At 36.0% G+C, this 16,151-nt stretch overlaps 1 protein-coding gene across 1 annotated transcript in view; it reads right to left on the reverse strand.

The window, feature by feature from the left end:
* The window catches only part of MAGI2 (membrane associated guanylate kinase, WW and PDZ domain containing 2), a 1,332,916-nt gene that overhangs the window by 483,813 nt on the left and 832,952 nt on the right, over positions 1–16,151 (reverse strand). The gene's annotated exons all lie outside the window — the stretch shown is intronic.

Consider the following 16,151-nt stretch of genomic DNA (forward strand, 5'->3'; position numbering starts at 1 on the left):
AAAAACAATGAATTAGATGTGTATCTATTGAACTGAAAAAGATGCTCATAATTACTACTCAAAGAGTAATCCAAGTTGCAAAGTAATATATATTGTTAATCCTATCTTTAAAAAATAAGCAAACACCAAGTTCTCTTAGATATATGCATATAGCTTTGCATATAATTATATGAACATGAAAACAGGATGGAAGATGTACAATGTATTGCCAAATTTGATTACTTAAGGATAGTAAATTTAGATGGGGTGGACGAAGTCGTGTTTATGTATCTCTGCATTCATTGGCTGTCTATTATATTTATAACTTTAAAAATTAATAAAGGTAATTTACAAGGAGCTAATTAAAGTTGAAAGCTACCTTTGTCTCAATCAGTTGCTTAGATCAATGTTTTCCCTACATGCATCAATCTCAGAGGGCCATATTAAGGTATCTATAAGAATTAGTAAGTATCTATAAGAATTAGTAAGCACAAGAACATGTTACCAGCTTTCATGGTTTTGCCCTTAAAAGGAAGACTTTATTAAAAGAATATGGATGCAGTCTTCCAGCTGATTCCTCATAAAGAATTGGCCTTTGTAAATATGTGGGAAAGAAGCAGCAAGAAAAGATACCATTGCTCTCTTGAGATGCTCATTGCTGTACCTTATTACATATAATTACCAATACACGAAATACACTGCTCTCAGGTGTTTCCAAATGTCATGTTGTATTTGAAAAGTTAAAATGCAAGGTCATGTTCTGAAATATTTACTCATTCAATATTCACTTAATCAATATTTATTAAGCACGCAATTGTCAGGAACTCAGGACAGAAGAATGAACAAGAGAGGCATGATCCCTGCTCTTGTGGACCTCAAAATATGTCAAGATGTGTAATCTTTAAACAATTTTAAGTGTGATGAATGCTTTCCCAGGCAAATCTGGGATATTATGCATATGCATTCACCTAATTTTATATAAAGAGTCAAGGAAAGCCTTTTTTCCCCAATGTGCTACTGACCTGAAACTTGAAAAAGAAATCAAGAGACTTTTTTCAGAGGAAGGTAATGGAGAAAAAAAAAATCAATAAACAAGCGCTTAATTAGGCAAAGCCTTAGAAACCATGCTCAGAATTTGGGGCTATATCCTAAAAGCAATGAGAATACGTTGATGTGTCTTAATCAAGGAGACAACACAACCAGATTTTCATTCCCCACAAAGATTCCCCTTAACTATTCTGGGGTTTTAAGAATGGCAAGAGTAGATATTTACAGATCAGTGGGGAGTTATTTTTGTGCTCCAGATGAGAGATGATAGTGGCCTGGGCATGGAATGAGTGGACTGAAAAATATTTAGAGGGTAGATTTGCTATGATTAAAAAAAACTGGAGATAAGAAAAAAAATGAGACGTCACGTTAAACCTGGTGGCAAAGCCATTCATTGAGATAGAAAATATGACAGAAGGAGCAGGACTGTGTGGGGAGATAGAGGAATATGTGTATTGTTTTGGGCACATGGAGACAGGTCCATGCCAAACTCACAACGGACATGTCATGTCAAAGAGTGCTTGGCTGGAGAGAATCAATTCAAGAAACAACAGAATATGGCTAGACTGTATTATAATTTATGCCAGGGGAGTGAATGAAATTGCCTGGAGAGGCAGTGTAGCAAGTGGAAATCGGAATCCCTAGAGCAGCTGTCTGAGGAATTCCCACATTTAAGAGTCAATGAGAATGATTAGGAAAGAACAGTCAGGAAAGTAATAGGAAAACCAGTTGATCTTCATGCCATAGAAGCCAAACAAAGGGCAATGAGGAGGAAACACTTACTACCTTTGGCCAAAGCTTCTAAATAGTCCACAATATAAGGGCATCACATCTATTGAAATTAATGACACGGAGGAGGTCACTGGGGTTATTAGCTACCAGTTATGGTAGTAGTTATAGTGGAATGGTGGGTGCAGAAACCAGGTTGGAATGGACTAAAGAGTGACTGAAAATATATAATATGCTGACAGAGAATTCATTCAAGAAGCTTAGATATGAATAAATGTACTTTTTTTTTTTACTTAAAGTTGAGTCTTTGGAGATGTCTACAATTATATTTATTGATGTGCCAGAGATTACGGTGACAATTTCTTTCAGTTTGTCTAACATGTGTTTAACTCATTCATTCTTTTATTCTTATCTAATGGATTAATCATTACATTAGCAAACACGAATTTAATACCTACAATGTGCAAGATACTTGAAAAGAGCTTAATAGGGGAGAGAAGAATTTTATCAGGCTGGGTTGATAGGAAGTAATCAACTAGTAATGAACTGTAATCAACTGTAAGTAATCAACCAGTAATGAACTGGGTTGATAGGAAGTAATAGGTAGCACCTACTTTCTCTATCTGAACAAAATAAGAGAAAAAAATGAGTAAGGCAAATGGAGAACTGTAACATTCCCAAATTTACTATTCATAAAGGCCAATCTATGGATGTAGTTTATGGTCAGAGTCAAGGGCTTCTGGTGAAACCCAGAATCAGGCAAATTGTATCCACAGGCAGCACAGAACCAGGGCAGGCTACCCATGCAGGGGCAGAATCTATTTTCAGAAGATGAATGTAGAACATTAAAAGGAAGAAAAAGAGGAGTTGAGTCAAGCAGGCCCAAATATCCTTCTAAGATGCATCATTCAGATAAGTCACGCCCATTCTGTCTGGGTAGCGTAGGTTAAGGTGCCAGGAGAGTGCAAATTAAGTACCTTCTTTGACATGTAAGACAACATGGTGGATAGAGAGGAAGTACCTCCCCCCAACTCTAGGTAACTACATACAGTACTATCATAATGATTTACTAAGTGATATTCAATGACACTAAAGAGTTATATACAAATTTCTAGGATGGCAATATAGCATATGGAAATAATAATACCTAAGGCAACTGTCTAAAGAATTCCAATACTTAGCACTCAGCGAGAGAAGGAACTGGCATTCCATTTCCTATATTACTATGACAGTGTTGTTAATTAATTAATTAAACATTTGTTGAGACCCTACTAAGTGCCAGGCACTAGGTTAGGCAGTGGGTAGTCAAAGAGAATGTGGTCCAAATGGTATGCATTGTTAGTTTGCTAGGGCTGTCATAACAAATACCACAAACTGGATGCCTTAAACAATAGAAATGTGTTATCTTACAGTTCTGGAGACTAGACATCCTAAATTAAGGGTTTGGCAGGGCCATGATCCTTCTGGAGGCACTAGAGAAGGATCTATTCCAGACCTGTCTGCTAGCTTCTGGTATTTACTTGGTTTATGGTAGCAGAATTCCAGTCTTCATATGGTGTTCTTACTGTGTACATGTCTGTGTCTCGATTTCCCCTTTTTATGAGGACACTAGTCATACTGGATCAGGGGCCGGCTTACTCTAGTATGACTTCATCTTAACTAATTGCATCTACAATGACCCTATGTCCAAATAAGTTTGCTTTCTAAGATTCTGGTGACTTGGACTTTAGTATAGAAATTTGGGAAAGGGCTCAATGCAACTACTTACATAATATATTAGGTGAGTTCAGCTTACAATTCACTGAACAGTCATGCTACCTCATAATAGTTTCCCTGCTTCATAAGAAAAATAGAAGATAACTTTACTGCATTTTGGATAATATGATTAAGTCTTTCTTCTGTGAGGCTTATTATTTTTAATCAGATATGTTGGGTAATGTATAAGTAACTGAGAATGTACCCATTAAGAACAGAATGGATTAAAAAAAATAGACTATTTTTTAAAAAATTTTAAGTTTACAGCAAAATTAAAGAAAAGTATAGAGATTTCCCATATATTCCCTGCGTACCCTCCATGCATAGAGCCTCCCCATTACAAATATCCCCCACCAGTGTGGTACATTTGTTACAACTGATGAACCTACACTGCCACATCATTATCATCCAAAGACCATAGATTAAATTAGGGTTCACCGTGGATGATACATCTTATGGGTTTAGACAAATGTATAATGCTATGTATATGCCATTATAATATCATACCAAGTTTCACTGCCCTAAAAATCCTCTGTGCTCTGCCTATTCATCCCGGCCTCCCCCTCTAACTCCTGGCAACCACACTGATGTTTTTACTGTCTTCATAGTTTTGCCTTATCCAGAATGTCATATGGTATAGAGCCTTTTCAGATTGGCTTCTTGCACTTAGTAATGAGATGCACTTAGTAATATGTATTCAAGTTTATTGAATGTATTTTAATGGCTTAGAGCTCATTTCTCCTTAGGACTGAAAACATTCCATTATCTGTATGTACCACCCAAACTGACTTTTACTACTAAAAGGGTGGGAAAGAACAGATCTTACATGCCAACCAAGGGTGCACGTATAGCCACTCCTGTTAACATGCCTCTCTCTCCTCTCACGGACTTCAGCTTAGACAAGCATGGGTGTAGATGTGCCCACACACAGACCTCACATATGTCAGACCTACAATTTGGGAAGTCCTGGACTATTTAAATTTCGACTAAGAAGGGACCAAATAATCCAGGTATATGCTTTACTTTTATAGCACTGTGAAGCTATTTCTTGATTGGAAGTAGCCATGTAGAATTGTCCTTTTTGACTTCCAAGACAAATTTCTCAGCCTGGTCTTATTGTTAAATCTAAACATGAATTTTTGGGTATGTAAATGTAATTTTTTCCCAAGATGCTTGCTGCTGAAGTGAACAGACTTTATCAAACACTGACATTTTTTCTGAGTATTCCATTTTGCATTTCTAGGTCACTTAGATGCCTTATGAACCAGAGCAAGGCGTGTTTTGTTTTGTATCACTAACAATAGAATCAAAGAATATTTCAATAAAGAAGGAACATCTCTTTTTAAAGAATGATAATGATAAAAAAATTTCCTTTGACCAGAACTGTTGAATTTCCTAGAAGCTCTACAGAGACACTGAGACACAAAACAGACATTGACAATGCAGTCTTATAAAGGAGGACCTAAAAAAACCCATATTTTACGTACACCTTTGCTGTTGTGAAGATTTAAGAAATATAATTTCTTTCCTCTTTCCTAATGTAATGGTGTTTTGTTGGATTTAGCAAATGTTTTTCTTCTTCGCATAAGAAAATAAGAAAAACTCAAATATCTGTACATTGTAGAGGGACTGCAAGTCATTTAATTGGAAGAGAATTAAATGTATGCATTTTTACATAATTCAGTCCACCTCACATAAATTCTATAGCTCTGGTCTAGTCTAAGGTGTTGAGATACAACAATATGTATTGTTGCCATTCCATTTGCTTACATGTTTATCGCCCTACAAATATCTAACACATTGCCTTTTGGACACAAGACTAAGAATAAATCAGAATGCCATTGTTTTGAATGCCCCACTCAGTTTTATTAAAGAATAATCAGAAACCAAGATAAAACCATTTCAAGAAGAATGCCTGTTTTATATGTTATCCATATTTTCACTTGACATGGTCAATGCATGTAGTTAATGTTGAAATTTATGTAATTGCCATCCTTCGAAACAAGGGAAAAACGATGTTTTTAACCTAGACAGGAAATTGTTGATTTTATTTCTTGAACTGTCATAAAATTTGAATTTCCAAAATTTGGTTTACCCTGTGAGAGCTCTGGGATTTATATTTCTAATGGCTATGTGACAAATTTTAATGAATCTAATCATTTGTTTCCCTCCTGTCTTCATATTATTTCTTCAGAAATAAGCATAGCTAGAGAGCATTTGAGGGAAAAAAAAAAGATTGTGAGGAACATATTTGTAGTTGATAAGAAAAGAGAATAGGAACAATCTGAGACAATTTTTTTCTTTTGATTTTTGTTTAGTGCTTCTAAGGTAACAACAAACACACTCCACAAGAAACAGAAGAACATAATTGCTAAGGCTGGTGTCAGACTGCCTGAGTTTGAATCTGTTCTTTACAGTCTGAGGTTGGGGAAATTATTTAATCACTCTGGGCATGTCTCACTTTCCTTAAGCATACAATAGGGATAATAACATACCTCCGTATAAGCACTAGATGTGGCATGTATATAAATTGCTTAGAACAGTAGGTGTTCAGTAAATGTTATATATTATTATCAGTGAATTCTACTACTTCAAAAACACTAAGTAAATCACATAGTGAAATCAGTCAAGCAGCCTAAATAGTCTTTCCCCACAGAAACAAGAAGTGTAGTCAAGTTTGTATAATTTTAAAGATATTACTTTTTTTTTAATATCCAATTTCTGGGGCACCTGGGTGGTGCAGTTGGTTGAGCATCTGATTCTTGGTTTCGGCTCAGGTCATGATCTCGTGATTTCATGGGTTTGAGCCCCGTGTCAGGCTCTGTGCTGACAGTGCAGAGCCTGATTGGGATTCTCTCTCTCTCTCTCTCTCTCTTTCCGCCCCTCCCCCATTCACATACTCTCTTCTCTCAAAATAAATAAATAAACTTTAAAAATGCAATTTCTGGGGCGCCTGGGTGGCGCAGTCGGTTAAGCGTCCGACTTCGGCCAGGTCACGATCTCGTGGTCCGTGAGTTCGAGCCCCACGTCAGGCTCTGGGCTGATGGCTCGGAGCCTGGAGCCTGTTTCCGATTCTGTGTCTCCCTCTCTCTCTGCCCCTCCCCCGTTCATGCTCTGTCTCTCTCTGTCCCAAAAATAAATAAAAAACGTTGAAAAAAAAAATTTAAAAAAAAAATGCAATTTCTAACAAAAGAGATACACACAAAGCTAATATTTCCTTTTAAAAAGGTGTTTACATAAATTGAGTTTTCCTTCCTTAGTTGAGACATGTTGTGTGGTTAAGTGATTTAAAGGAGGAAAATTCTGAGGATTTTCAGAATCCACACTTTTTTTTTTTTCAAGTTCTGTATTATTCCTGTAGAGTTCTGCATTTGATTTTGCTGGGCACAAGGGGCTGCTACCGAGCAATGAACTTGGCAGCACTTTGGCACCACTGAGGGTATAGACTGAAAGCAGAATCAGAGGCTTAGCCCCCCGATTTTATATTAGCCCAATGCTTAGTCTCCTCATACATTACTAGGGCAACCTTGGTTTTCAAGTCTTTTTAGAACAGATTGCTCCTCACTTTCGTTTCTACTCATTTGTGGTAGTGACCAAAGTGGTGGAGCATGAAGATTTACCTTGCTTTCTTGCAAACTCAGTAATCTCATCAAAAAGTGTATTTGTTATACTAATACAAGGTCTTATTGCATTTTAGTGTGGGAGGGGGCTGTCAGAGCATGGTCCTCCCTTCACTTCTAGAAGCTGAAGTTCTTAGTTAAAATTTGAACCACAGGGTCTTATAAATGAATGAACATTTCAAGGGTTGACTCTTAGATAAGAGACAAACATCGTTTCAATTGATTTTCTATTATGACCATACTATAGATTATATCCTATAGTGAAAAGTGGAGAGCATTCTGTCTTCAGAAAGGAAGCAATCATGTAGTGGCCACCTGTGTTCTATGTAGCCAGTAGATTAAAAGAAGTCAAGATTATAACTTCTTGATCACAGAGTGCTCTTACCAATTTTCCTAAACCTTCTAAAATAAAAAGAAGGATTATACTATGGGTGCTAAAATGTTTGCATTTTAAATGATTAATGAATTTTTGCTCATCATTTAAAAAACTAATTACTTTTTTGATGTAGTAAAATATGCACATGGACGAAATCCAAAAGTACAAAGGGAAAACACAACGCAAAGTAGGCTTCTCTCCTGTTTATACTCCCTGTGCTGTAGCTAGCCAGTTAGCAAAGAAGATTACTTTTCTGCTTTTTCAGAGATATTTCTATATACACTGATTACTGACTTGCAGTGTTTCTTTTTAACTTCTTAGTTCTCCTAAAGTGTTTCTAAGTTCTAAAAAAATGCATTATATAAATTCTTTTTAAAACTTTTTATTTAAATTTCAGCTAGTTAACATACAGTGCAATATTAGTTTCAAGTGTACAATGTAACGATTCATCCCTTCCATACGACACCTGGTGCTCATCACAGGTGCACTCCTTAATCCTCATCATCTCTTTAACTCATTCCCCCACTCTCCTCCCCTCTAGTCACCATCATTTTACTCTCTGTCGTTAAAAGTCTGTTTCTTGGTTTGCCTCTCTTTTTCCCATCTTTTGCTTGTTTGTTTGTTTTGTTTCTTAAATTCCACACGGGAGTGAAATCATATGGTATTTGTCTTTCTCTGACTTATTTGGCTTAGCATAACACTCTCTAGCTCCATCCATGTGGTTGCAAATGGCAAGGTTTCTTTTTTTATGGTTGAATAATATTCCATTGTATATATATACACCTCTTCTTTATCCATTCATCAGTTGATGAACCCTTGGGCTGTTTCCATAATCTGGCTACTGTAAATAGTGCTGCAGTAGATATAGGGTGAACATATTTCTTTGAATTAGTATTGTTTTATCCTTTGGGTAAATACTTAGTAGTGCAATTGCTGGATCATAGGACAGATATATTTTTAACTTTTTGAGGAACCTCTTTACTGTTTTCTACAGTGGCTGCAAGAGTTTTCATTCCTAACAACAGTGTATGTAAATTCTTTTCATATAAGATATGTGAAAGAGATGAGGTGAATGAGAAGAGATGGCCCTTAGACACGGTGGTAATTTATATATAATATATTTATGTAAAATTATATGTATATAAAAATAAACTTAGAATAAAATATTAGAATTAGGGAAAGTTAGGGTAATCATTAACTGAGTTTATGACCAATTGAGGAAAGAGAAATTCCCAGTCCTGTCAAGAAATGACCTTTTATCTGTAAAATTTGTAACCAAATTGCATTTCACCTATTCAGGAAGATAGGCAGGGAAATGTGAATTACTAAGAAAACATGTTCAATACCTCAAAATTACTTTTCATCTATATCTAAAACCCTCAGTTGGTTATAGTTTCTTTGAAGCACTATAAGAACAATATGTGAAATTAAGAAAATAGAAAAGTCAAGGTCTAACCACAAGCAGAAGATGACAAAGAAAAAAAATCCAAGATTTAAAAAACTAAATTGTAAAGATTTACTAGAAAGATTAGTAGAGGGAATTATTTCCCATTAATAAGGGAGAAGAGCTGCCTTAATAAGTGTATCTTCTTTCTGCAATATTTCATTTTTAATATTTTAGTAAAAGTAGACTAGAATGATGGCAATAAAATGAATCCCAATATATACATAACTTTGAAACTGTATATGTCATTTGATTTTAATAAATGTAATGAATTTGGAAGATGTTTATTATATAGAACCAAGTCCCACAAGCCCTCAACTAACTTTGGGTGAGAGAAACTGATATAAGTATTGAAAATATTCAAAGACCAAAGCAAGATACAAATGAAATATAGGATATAAATGTGCAGAATCTTTTAGATCTTGCTTTCAAAATTCTGAAAATATTCCACGAGACTAGTACTATGTAAAACATAATAGCCCCTTGTGAAGTTTTAGGAACATCAAAAGGTCTGAAAGAGAAAAAGAAGAAGACCTTATTTCATTTTGATCTTGATAATTCAAGTGCTATTCTTTGGGGCCAAATTGAAGTCAAGGTATTATTCGATGAGAGCAAGAAGTCAATTAGGAGGGAAAATATGAGGCTGCTATTCCCAGCAATGAAGCTATGTAGAAGGAATGAGTGCACACAGAGACCTTCCCTCTTCAGGAACAAAGTCCAGGCCTCACCCAGAAATAACTAGAGCACTCTTTGTCTGGCAATAAAGGAGCTGAGATTTCACACTGAAATTATCGTCACTGCTTATGAGGAGAAACGGGAGACAAGAAAATGGAACACAGAGCGAAAATCAGACCTAGAGAGAATGGATGGCTATGATTAGAAATACGATGAAGCTTTAAGGATGCCTGGAGCACATGAAGCCACTTAAATATTGCATCCCGTCCTCAGGCTTCTGCAAGTGCTATACAAACCTGAGAGTTACCCTGGTTGTTCTTGCTCTGCACTCCTTGTTCGTCTATCAAATCTCTCTCTCCTACACATCACATCCTACACAGCTCGGAGAAGTAGAAAAATGCTCTCCACAAAGGTTGAGTGCGAGATCCCTAAAATGCTGAATCAGTTTGAGGGCACGAAGAGGTTCAAATAATGCATCGTTTTTAGTTTAATAGCAAAGTGAGCTGGCCTTGACTTGAAGTGACATTCCTGAAACGACTCATGATTTCAATTTTCCCCCAGTGCTGTAGATAAAATTACTACTGTAGTTCATATCCATGAGCTCTAAAGTGATTATCTTATTACTTTATAATCACACTCAGAGCATTTTACAATTAGGGCAGTTTTAACTTTCAAATAATCCTTTTAAGAAAAGATGCTCCCCATTTGTAAAGGGAATATCTAATTTTAGAAGGTTGATTTAAAATAGACCCAGAAATTTGCCCCTCCAATGGAAAGATAAACCCTACTACTGTGTTTGGGAACAAGATCATAAAATTAAGCCTCCTCAGAGTGAAAAAGAAAAAAAAAGATAAAGATCTGAGTGGATACACACATCACAGTCTCTGTGAACCCACACAAAAATAAGCAGGGGATAGGCGGCGTTGGGGTGGTTTCAGAGTGGGCTATTATTCACAGGAAAACAGCGAGATTCACTACGGAGGACATAATTCTTTTGACAGTGACAGGACCTCATTCACAAAACCAGGACTGATGGTGCAGGCACAGTCAGCGTGCCAAGCGGCACAGGACCTGGATGCGGGTCCCTAATGGTGAACTGAGATCATTGCTGAGGACACTCGGTGATCACATAAGGGACACTCTGTTTGCTCTCTGGGAGATGCAGTTCATTTGCACTAATTGCGGGCTTGGGGGCCTGGAGAAGGCGGCTCTGTGTACACATACTGTATTCCCTTTGTTGGTGAAGGTAGCTCTCACGGGCCCTGTTCCTCCTGGCATTGTGTGTGTGTGTGTGTATTAACAGAGAGATTTAGCTGCCTTTAAAATATATGTGCATTTCTAATTCTTTGCAATAGACTTACTAATAGCTGGTGAGGGGAAGCTACAATATAATGGTGAATTACTTTCCGGAAAAGTTTAGCATATAATTCATGAAATAAAAGAAATCCAAGAAAGCTTAACCCAATTACTACGGTTTATAGGATTTTCTTTTCTTCAGAAAAGTTCAATCTTAAACAAAACTATGTACTTTTTATCCACCTATTTTATTTTATTTTACTTTAATTCCAGTACAGTTAACATACAGTGTTACATCAGTTTCGGGTGTAAAATATAATGATTCAACATCCACCTATTTATTTTTGGTATTTTCACAGAGAAAATGAAAAATTCTTATATCTAAGAATATACATTTAAAATATATTTCTACATAATTTTCTTTAGTTATCAAATAACTTTTGAGGGAATGGAAGATCAAGAATGTCCTATCATTTGGGGCACCTGGTCGGTTAAGCAACCACCTCAGGCGGTTAAGCAGCCAACTTATGGTTTCAGCTCAGGCCACAATCTACCAGTTTGTTTGACGGAGCCTTGAGTGGGGCTCTGTGCTGACAGCACGGAGCCTGCCTGGGATTCTCTACCTCTCTCTCTGCCCCTCCCCCACTCATGCTTTCTCTCTCTCTCTCTCTCAAAAATAAATTAAAAAAAAAGAATGTCAAATCTTTCAAACTTAGAAGGAACACATGTTGAAGACCCTCAGCAGTGTAAAATGAGCATGAAATAAAGCTAATCATGTTGATGCAGTAAAGCTTTGACATTCTCTTAGAGGTTTGGTTGACTACAGAATAAAGATTTACGAGATCTTGAGATATTTAAAGATATATACTAATCACTGACACAGCTAAACAAAAAGTAAAATTGTCCTCGTCCTGGCAGTGCTTATAATGTATGTGGGGATGCCAGACATATACATTATGAAAAGTGACCTATAAATACCAGGCTAATCAGTAGCTTCCAAATGAGTGAAGGCTGTAAATAGTACTTTGATAATTCAGAGAAAGACAGACTCAATTTTTCATCCTGGGAGTCAACAAGTGATTTCTTAGGAATATCAAAAATTTTAGTATATTTTGACCAAAAGAATAGGAGGTTACAACGTGGAGAAGGCCTTCTCAAACACGTGGATGTGTTTTATGAGTGTGGGATGTGGATCAGAGAAGAGGTAGAGGAAGAGTAGGGACCAAAGCTAACAGAGATGTTTCAGTAAAATGTGGATTGTCCAGGGAGTCTGGGGCAGTAGAAACGGAAGCTCATCCAAGTTTTGGGAAGGATAGTTACGTGATCAAGTGCTGGTTCAAGAATCTTTCATTGATGGAGGAATAATAGGCAATCTGATAGGGATGGAGCCTGGAGGAATGTAGATCAGTTAGGGGACTGTGGTCCACAAATGAGGTGACACAGCAGTAATCTAGGATGGTGATACTTGGAAACAAGAGACTAAAACTACAGGTCCAGGATCTTTTATACCCAATAATATAGAACAAGCCTGGGGGAAAGAAGCATCAAAAAACCCAGAGCTATCTGGGTGAAAAGAAGAATTTGAAAAATCAAGCAAAGGCCTTTCTGAGTTGATCAGCTTGTCTCTTTTATGGGAGAAGAATTTAGGTAGAATGTTGTATTTAAGTTGCCATAGAAATTCCTAGCATGGGGAGTCCAGGGGGCAATAGTTAGAACTACAGCTCTGGAACACACCAGAAAAGTGAAGGCTGCAGGTAAATCTACAGTATTTGAAGCCATGCAGCTGGATGTCAACTCTAACACAATAAAGATGTCTAAATATAGATGAGGTTAATGTCAAGAAAGGTTTCCTGGGGATATGAATTTTAAATATCAGTTTAAAGACAGATTCTCTAAGATGATGTAAAGATATATCATCCTTGCAAGCATTAGATCTAACACCACAGCCACAAATTCAATAAAAGACAAATATAACAGAACACAATGTAATGAAATACACTGAGCTGAAAGACTGTGATTCTACTTGATGGAGGTCAGGAGTCATTTTGTCCTCAGCATGGTTAACAGCCCAGAGAAATGTGGTTGGAGAGAGGATGAGTTCAGGTGTTCCTGGGTCCAGATCTCAACTCTGTTACTAAATTAACTGTTACCTTAGTTAAGCACCTTTTAACTAAATTTCAGCATATTCTTTGTTAAGTATGCTATGATTATGAGATAAGAGATAAAATACATACACTATGTCTAGCCCATGTCATGAATTCATTAAAGGAGGGTTGCCACTATTTATTTTATTTCATTTTTACTTTTGTAACTTTTAGTAGTAACATGCAATTTCAGCATATTCTTTGCTAAGTATGCTATGATTATGAGATAAGAGATAAAATACATACACTATGTCTAGCCCATGTCATGAATTCATTAAAGGAGGGTTGCCACTATTTATTTTATTTCATTTTTACTTTTGTAACTTTTAGTAGTAACATGCATAGAACTACATTTCTTTTTTTTTTTTAATTTTTTTTCAACGTTTTTTATTTATTTTTGGGACAGAGAGAGACAGAGCATGAACGGGGGAGGGGCAGAGAGAGAGGGAGACACAGAATCGGAAACAGGCTCCAGGCTCCGAGCCATCAGCCCAGAGCCTGAGGCGGGGCTCGAACTCAGGGACCGTGAGATCGTGACCTGGCTGAAGTCGGACGCTTGACCGACTGCGCCACCCAGGCGCCCCAGAACTACATTTCTAAGGATAGAACTATATTGATTCCTATCACCAAACTGACATATGTCAGAAGAGAAACATTTCTGATCTGAGACACTGAAAGATCATTCTATGGCTTTTCTAGGTGATATGGGCTACATCCATCTGTTTGATGTAATTTTGAGCAAAATGGGAACCTAGCATAAGGTAGTTCACATAAAATATATGAATATTTATTGATAATGTTAGTAGAGCTCCATGTAGAAATTATATATTTAAAGGTGGTCACCAACTTTACATGAATATGGCCTGAAAATACAAGGAATATATCATTCTAAGTATAAGTTCAAAGGAGAAAAAAGTGAAGAAAATGAGTAACAGAAGTAAATTGAGGACTCCTCTAAAATCTATTATTATTTACATAGAGAAAATAATTCATTTTGGTAAAGTGTATAAGGATTTAAAATTGGTAGGTTTTATGTTTAAATACATACAGAATATTATAAGAAATAGGATTTTTCTTTATATCCACAGAGCTGAATAATCCCAGTTGTAGATGACTTCAAGAAATGAAAGAAATTAGAAACTTTTGTTAGGTAGAAACTTAGAATGCCACTTTTAAAGAGGTATAAGTAACATAGTTGTCATGCGTCTACACATTGCTGAGAAACATATTTATGCCTCTATTTGGTGCTATAAGATTCAAGATAGCATAGCCGCTAAAATCATGGGTTCTTTATATTTCTATTTGTATATAAATATATCTTATATTTATATATATATCCTATATATAAACTCCAGTTACTGTGCAACTTACTTAACTATAGTGTACCTCGGTGTCTTAATTTGTAAAATAGTACCCAATCTGTAAAATCTATTAGGACAATTAAATGAACTAGTACACAGAATGAGGTTAGGGAGTTCCCAGCACATGGCAAGCATCCAAAAGAAGTTAAATTTTACATTACTTATTATCAGTATTTTTTGTAATGGAACAGAATTGCCTCAGTAAGCTTTTCTTATGCTCCAAATGTGCCTCATCAATGACACTATTTATGCTCTGAATTGACATCTGATATTAATTAGTATTATAAGCTCTTAGTCAAAATAGGGCAGTGTTAACTAAACTTTAAGCAACAATTTTCTCGGTATTGTTTGAAGTTCTTTATATCTGGTGAATGTGTATGGAAAGAAAACAAAGGCAGGATAAAGAGCCTGTGCTGGAAAAAATGTGATGAGGTTCAAAAGGTGAAAAGCTGCCCATATGTATATGAGAGGGAGGCAAAGTGAATCCTAAAATTTCTATTGGAGAAACATAAAAGAAAACAAGGTTTTCTAATAAGGGATGACAGAGCAATTCTCTGGTTTGGGGCTGTTTCCTCCATCTTTGAACACTGGGAGAAGAGCTGCCTAATTTATATGTCTCTTCTCCCATAATGGGAAAGAAAAAGACAGTATAAGAGCCACTTGCTCTGCCAGGCTTACAGAACAACTGTAAGCATCTGTAAGCATCTGTGACATCTACTGACTCTCCAGAAATCCTAGAGTTGGCCTGGGCAGTTTTTTCCTATTGTCCTCAGGCTAAGAGGTCCAAGGACAGACCAGTTAGAACTGGTTAAGAAAAGTTCAAACTAACCCATTTTCTTTGTGTCTTTAAACACTGACTAGCCAGAAAAACAAAACAAAACAAAACAAAACAAAAAACAATTCCTCATGTTTAGGGTATAAATGGAAGGGAATGGTGCTTTCTAGATTCACTATGACCCCCAATTAATTTCTAGTTTACAAATCTGTGGGTCAAGAATGCTTCATTTGATTTACCCTATACAGAGTACAAATGAATTAGAAACAAATGATTCAGGCTCAACCGAGGACAAATATTTTATATTTTTAGCTATCAGGTGTTAACCATTAAGAAACTCTGTAACTGTACTTTGATCCCCAATTTCTGCTTCTTTTGTGATTATTGCTTCTACTTGGCTAAATCATTTTGTTTCTCATATCAAATATCAACTAAGAAAACTATGTACTATTAATTTAAATCTATTACATCATGAGAAGTAAATATTTTGACAAAGATATTTCAGAATTAAAAAAGAAAAAATCTAATTGCTTGAAAATTACCTGATCATTTCATAGTAAACAGGTTACATTATGTATCAATAGTGATTTTTAGCATTTGTATCCAGAAATCAGTTATTGGTAGGATCAGAGCATGTTTTTCACCATTATATTAATGGAGGAGGTTGTTCTCCTCTGAGCAACCAAGATGAAACCACTTTTTACCGTATTACACCTTGATTAGGACAGATTAGATTTTGGTTTCCTTATGTTCAAGAAAGAACATTTTTACAGGTATTATGAACAAGGAAGGTAAAAAACAAGCTTATGAAACTTTGATAAAAATAATTTGAGCATGGAAATTCAAATACTATGTCACTATAGAAACAGTACAGTGATAATTAAAAATACAGACATCAAAGTACCTTAGTTGTAGGTCATATATTATGAATAATATGTATGCAAGGTGCA

This window comes from Panthera leo, chromosome A2 (genome assembly GCF_018350215.1).
Source record: "Panthera leo isolate Ple1 chromosome A2, P.leo_Ple1_pat1.1, whole genome shotgun sequence".
Taxonomy (NCBI): domain Eukaryota; kingdom Metazoa; phylum Chordata; class Mammalia; order Carnivora; family Felidae; genus Panthera; species Panthera leo.